At 38.7% G+C, this 6,566-nt stretch overlaps 1 non-coding gene across 1 annotated transcript; it reads right to left on the bottom strand.

Annotated features, from left to right (window-relative positions):
- Positions 1 to 5,315: 5,315 nt before the first annotated feature.
- LOC133317206 (small nucleolar RNA R71) lies at positions 5,316 to 5,422 on the bottom strand. Its single transcript, XR_009752287.1, has one exon. It is a non-coding gene; the product is annotated as a small nucleolar RNA R71 (small nucleolar RNA).
- Positions 5,423 to 6,566: the final 1,144 nt, after the last annotated feature.

The raw sequence follows: 6,566 nt of genomic DNA, 5'->3' as shown, positions 1-6,566 counted from the left end.
TTTTTTTCCAATCAATCTATTTGATTGGTTTTCTTTATTTTCTCCATCTTCAATAAATCTAATTTAATGACTATATTTAAATTCCAATTCCAATTCCAATTTCAAATTCAAAATTAGAATTTAAATTAATTTTATTTAAATTCAAATTTCAAATTCGAAATTAGAATTCAAATTATTTAAATTCAAAATTCAAAATTAGAAATCAAATTAAATTTATTAATTTAACATTTAAATTAATTAGGTTACATAATGGATCAAGTCCAACTTGACCCATGATGCCACCTACTCTCTCTTGGCCCAATATGTGGGCTTTCCCAACTTAGGCTCATTATGCCTTATTGGGCCCAAACCACATATGCTAGAATTCATGACAACTTAAGGTGTTTGTGTGCGACCCATCAGGCCCAATATAGCCACTGACATAAATAGGCTTGGGCCCATTAAGTCCAATCCATCGAATGACAACACAGAGCACTAGCAAAGCTTTGTTGTCCCAGAGCTAGTTGAATTCATCGAATGATCAACCTGTTATACCTATTTTGTTACCGTGTGAATTTTTCTTTCGTCTCGGTTATCCACCCCATTGACCTAGGTCAAGGAAAACGTACCAACCCCTGCGGTCTAGGGTTAGCTTTTGCCGAAATAGGGAATCTTCATTTACGGACTCTAAAGAGCGGGCCATCTCATGACTCCTTTACTATGGATAGATTCTCGAGTCCCGTAAATGTCATCCCGGTTTCACAGGTCTACGGATAACCTAATCTCTCACAGAGATTGACAAATTTCTTTAGCTTGTCACACTAGCCCTGAGTCCTTAGGGTATGCCCAAGAGTATACCTATGAGTCTCTATGTTTCAAGCAGACAAGATATACAATCAAAGCAAGCCTTCCAGAGCACAGGTCTATACGATAACTTCGAGTCTAAGGAAAGACACACCCAAATAATAAGAGACATTACCTATTGATACTATCTGTGAGATTCCTTGAAGTGTCTCTTTGTGGGTCAGTTCAGTGCGAGCTATTCTCCAATAGGTCCACCCACGAGTCAGCTAAGATATCTATATATCTATAGCTCACGAGGACTCTACCTTGCATCTCCATGCAAGTAGCTGAGTCGTGCTAGTCTTACCCGAGATCACCAATGCCCATTATCGGTATCTCTAGACAAGGAACATATTACTGGCAATGGATGTGTGGTGTCATTGAGCCCTCATGATCGTGATCCCTATCACAAATCCTCAATGTGACACCTGTTCCATTCCAAGGGCTTTATCCAGTTACCATATTCAATATTTGAGACATGCAATATGAAACAAGATAAATAATGCTTTTATTCATAAAATTTAGAGTAAACACCATTTTTGGTCCTTAACAAAAAACACGGTCCCCACTTTAGTCCCTTACAAAAATAAATTAGTCAGTTAGTCCCTAACAAATTCAAAGTGGACCCATTTTAGTCCTTTTGAGGGACTAATATGGGTCTTTTTTGAATTTGTGAGGGACCACAATTTCAACTAAATGGGTCCACTTTGAATTTGTTAGGGACTAAATGACTAATTTATTTTTGTAAGGGACTAAAGTGGGGACCATGTTTTTGTTAGGGACCAAAAAGGGTATTTACTCTAAAATTTATTCATAACAAATAAAGAAGTACATGGGTCCATCTGACTCTAAGATTGTGTCTAGGACACCTATGTACTAACAATCTCCCACTTGGCTAAAGCCAATCTGACCAAAATCTCTCTCCTAAAGCCTCATAATGACTATCATGTTTTCTTTGAGAAACTTCTTTTGTCAAAGAATCGGCTAGGTTATCATCTGTGGGAACATAGTCTATCTTTACATCCATCCTATCAATGATTTCTCTAATCAGGTGATATATGCGGAGTACGTGTTTTGATCTTTCATGAGACCTGGGTTCCTTTGCCTACGCAATAGCACCATTGTTGTCACTAACGCTGGGAATCACCCCAAGTTCAGTGATGAACTTCTTGATCCACACTACCTCCTTAGCTACTTCTGAAGCTGCTACATATTCAGCCTCTGTCGTTAAATCTATTGTAGTCTCTTCTTTGGACTTTTCCAAGTCATTGCTCCACCATTTAAGGTGAATACGAACCCTGATTGTGATTTACAATCATCTTTGTCACTTTGGAAGCTAGCATCAGTGAACCCTTTCACTGCTAGCTCATCAACTCCATCATAAACCAGAAACATATCCTTAGTCCTTCTCAAGTACTTGCGGATTATTTTGACTGCTGTCCAGTGACCCTCTCCAGGGTCTGCCTGGCACCTACTTGTTATGCTTAAAGCATAAGAGACATCTGGTCTTGTACAGATCATGACATACATGATGGATCCGATAGTCGAAGCGTATGGTATCTCACTCATGCGATCATTCTCTTGTTGTGCCTTAGGACACATAGCCGTAGAAAGATGCACACTGTGATTGACAGGAAGAAAACTCCTTTTCGACCCTTCCATACTAAATCTCCTTAGTATTTTGTCAATGTACGTAGATTGGGATAATCACAGTAGCCTCTTAGTTATATCTCTATAGATCTTTATACCCAGTATATAGGCCGCCTCTGCCAAATCTTTCATAGTGAAGCTTTCAGAAAGCAACTCCTTAATTGTTTGAAGTGTAGGGTTGTCATTCCCTATCAGCAGTATGTCATCCACATAAAGCACAAAAAAATAACAATACTCCCACTAACCTTCTTGTAAACACAAGACTCATCCTTGTTCTTGATGAATCTGCTACTCCTAACAACCTCATCAAAATGAATGTTCCAACTCTGTGATGCTTTTTTTAGCCCATATATTACTGACCTTTGAAGTTTGCATACTGATGGGACGTAAATTTATTCCCATCTAAGCCCATTTTGATGGCAAAATACCATACGCTCCCTCATCTGATGAGCAACTTCAGCATGAAAATCACTTGTTTTACACATTTGTGACAAAAACACAGTGGGGAAACTGATGGTAACGTATTCCTTTAAAATATATTAAAAGGGGATCAGACTGAGACGCATTTAATGCACCTGCTCCATTCATTTAATGCTTATGTACACTTTGCAGGTAACGTAGAGTTAAAGACTTCTAAAAAGCAAGGCGGTGCACCAACTGAGCAGCTAGAAACGTGAAGAGCAGGGAATCAAGAGTTTTCATTGGCTGAAAACAGAAGCAAAACATGGGAAGACCTGCAAACTACGGCTAATCATCACCAAACCTTGTTCTATCCAGCAATTTGCGCATTTCTATACTCTGCTGCCACCGACCCGTCCCCTCATTCAAGCAACTTGCTCCAAAGGATTTACAAGCTTACCACTCTCCTTGCATCTATAAATAGGACCACCCTCATACAAAAACATCATCGGATTCTCGAGGGATTAAAGTCCAGAAGGAAGAAGATCCCTAGTAGTAGTAGTAGTTAATAACTTAGTTTAATTTTCAGTTGTAACTGTAGTTAGTGACAACCCCTTTTCCCTTCTCTGTAAACAACCATCAAGACTCCTCACGAGCAAATACCCATCTTTCTCCATTTTCTGTTTCTTTTTGTAAACTGTCTTTTAAATTAATATAAGTGTTTTTCTCTTCGTTCCAATCGTTATCTCTTGACTGAATCTCGGGTCTATGTGATCTCAGTTGAGAATAATTATGTTTAAACTATCAGCCATGATCTGAACTATCTGTGGAACAGGTAAACTGTGAAACTCTTAAAGAACTGTTTTCAAAACTCTTGACCGAAGCTTTTTGTATTTCTTTGGCTAAGTAAGCTATATTCATTGTGCGTCAATGGAAATTGGGTACATACTGAGAAAGGAACTTCCATAAGGAAGGGATTTCAAACAGCTTAGCAATTGGGGGAAGGTAGATGTCATGGCAAAAACGCTACTGGTCATCTTAGGAATAAGGGGCCAACTCGTCCATTTTAAGGTTATGAACTAAGTACCTGTTGGAGTCAAGGGAACTGTAGGAATATGGAAACTTGTGAGCCATCTAGACCATGAGCTGAGGAATCAGAGTTGGCAGGCAAAGAAACTGGGACAAAGCCAAAAGGTGCCAAGTCTTGAGCAGAGAAAACAACCCCTTTAATAGTGAAGCAGTGAATCTGTTCCTTCTGTTAAACTGTTTTAACCACCACCCTGTTGTCTCTTGATTATAGTTATTTCTATTTTGGTAGTTTTATTTTATTTTAGTACTTACAAAAACTCCAATGAATGTTATCTCACCTTCTTCTAAACAGGAAGGATCACATACATAACGCAGCGAGCAACTGTTTTCCATCAGGTTGAATCTACTGTTCCTGAGGAACGTTGTCAAGACAGTAGGGAATGTTTGACCAGACAGTTCATTTACTAACTTTTCTTCTCATTTTCACTCTTTATAAACAGTGATAAAATAATAATTAGCACTTTATCCTCGTGGGAACGATAATTTGGGCATTAATACTCCTTTTATTACTTGATGTGTGCACTTGCGCACTTGGGTTGGAACTAAGGGACGAATCTGTGCTCTGCAAGAACAGAGGAACGTCCTCTATCAGAACTTATATTTTCCACCATCAGCAAACCACCCAACAAGTTTTTGGCGCCGTTGCCGGGGATAGAAACACCAACAAGTTTTTGGCGCCGTTGCCGGGGATAGAAACACTAATTGTTGTTCTTATCATTGTTTTCTAACACATATACCGTATATCTGACTTTATTACTTTTTTTTTCTTTTTCTCTTTATCACTGAATCTGCCGTGCATATCTATATACCCTGTGTTATTGGTTTATGAGTGAAGAGTTTGAAACAGACTCTAACCACTCCATTGAAGTACCTGAGTTTCTCTTTGATCCTGAACCAGAACGTACACTCCATAGGAGAATAAGGAACCTCAGAGAAAGATTTCCTGAAAACATGGCTGATCACAATAATAACAATGAAGAGGTTCCCCCTGAACATAACTTCAGAACTTCGGCTGCTCCTTTTAGGAACAGACCAGACAGGGGAGTAATCCTCCCTCCTGTAGCACCCAATTTTGAACTAAAACCTATCATATTTCACATTATTAGGGAAGCAGGGGTCTTCAATGGCCTCCCTGCAGAAGATGCTTACACACACCTCACTACATTCCAAGATATCTGTGACAATTTTAAAGCTGAGGGTTAACAGAAGAGAGCATGAGAATGAGGTTGTTCCCTCACTCTTTAGGCTTAAAAGCTAAAACATGGATGAAAAATCTCACCCCTGGATCAATCCACACATGGGAAGAACTCTCTAACAAATTTGTAGAGAGGTTTCTCCCAATGTCTCGACAAGCAGATGTTAGAGCAGAAATCTCTAACTTCAGAATGTTTTATGGAGAAAATCTCTATGAAGCATGGGAGAGATACAAGGACATCATAAGAAAATGTCCAAACCATGGGGTAGAGAGTTGGGGAGTGTTACAATCTTTCTATAAAGGACTTGATCATACTTCTCAGTCTCAGTCTCAGTCTCACTCATCATGGACCTAACCATATCCAATAAGGTTTGGTTCCTCCTTTCGGATACACCATTTTGGTGTGGCGTGTAAGGCGCAGTAAGTTGTGACAGAATCCCATTCTCCTTTAGATAATCTTGAAACTCGTTGCTCAAATATTCGCCACCACGATCTGATCGTAATGTCTTAATCATATTGCATTGTTATTTCTCTACTTTACTGCTATACTCCTTGAACTTTTCAAAGGCCTCATATTTATGTCTCATCAGGTATACATACCCAAATCTTGACATATTATCAGTAAAGGTAATAAAGCAGGAATATCCACCTCTAGCCTCGACACACATTAGACCACATATATCAGAGTGAATGAGTCCTAATAGTAATAACTCACTAGCCCTATGACTCTCAAGCCTTTTGGGCTTAGTTTGAGTCATTTTCCCAGCTAGACAAGACTCACAAGGTCCATAGGATTCTAAATCCATGGAATATAGGTATCCATTCGCATGTAGCCTAGACAGTCTTGTTTCGTTTATGTGTTCTAGTCTACAATGTCAAAGATAAGATTGATTATCTACCCTAGGTCGTTTCACATCCACATTAAGGACTTTATTTTCCATTTCTAGAACATATAAGCCATTTACCAATGAAGCAGTAGCAAAAATAATATCATTCATAATGATAGAAAATTCACTACTCTTAATAGTAAATATAAAACCATCTCGTTCTAAAGAAGAAATAGAAATAATGTCTCTAAAAATGTTAGGAACATAAAGACAATTCTTCAAATGCAACATAAGGCCCGTAGGCAAAACAAGGTCAACATCTCCAATAGCCAATGCAGCAACTCTTGCTCCATTTCCAACTCGAAGATCCACCTTATTCTTGTCAAGCTTCCTCGGATTCCTAAGCACCTGCAACATATTGCAGATGTGAGAACCACAACAGGTATCCAATACCCTTGAAGCTGGGTTAGCACAAGAAAAATTAACCTCAATCATGTAAATACCTGAGGTAGAAGCATCACCATGCTTCTTTTCCATTACACCTTTGATGTAGTCATGACAGTTCCTCTTCCAATGATCTTTCT

The sequence above is a fragment of the Gastrolobium bilobum genome, unplaced genomic scaffold (assembly GCF_033153095.1).
Source record: "Gastrolobium bilobum isolate Gb01-03AN ecotype WA unplaced genomic scaffold, APGP_CSIRO_Gbil_v1 utg15859, whole genome shotgun sequence".
NCBI lineage: Eukaryota > Viridiplantae > Streptophyta > Magnoliopsida > Fabales > Fabaceae > Gastrolobium > Gastrolobium bilobum.
This window is presented reverse-complemented; position numbering and strand designations above follow the sequence as displayed.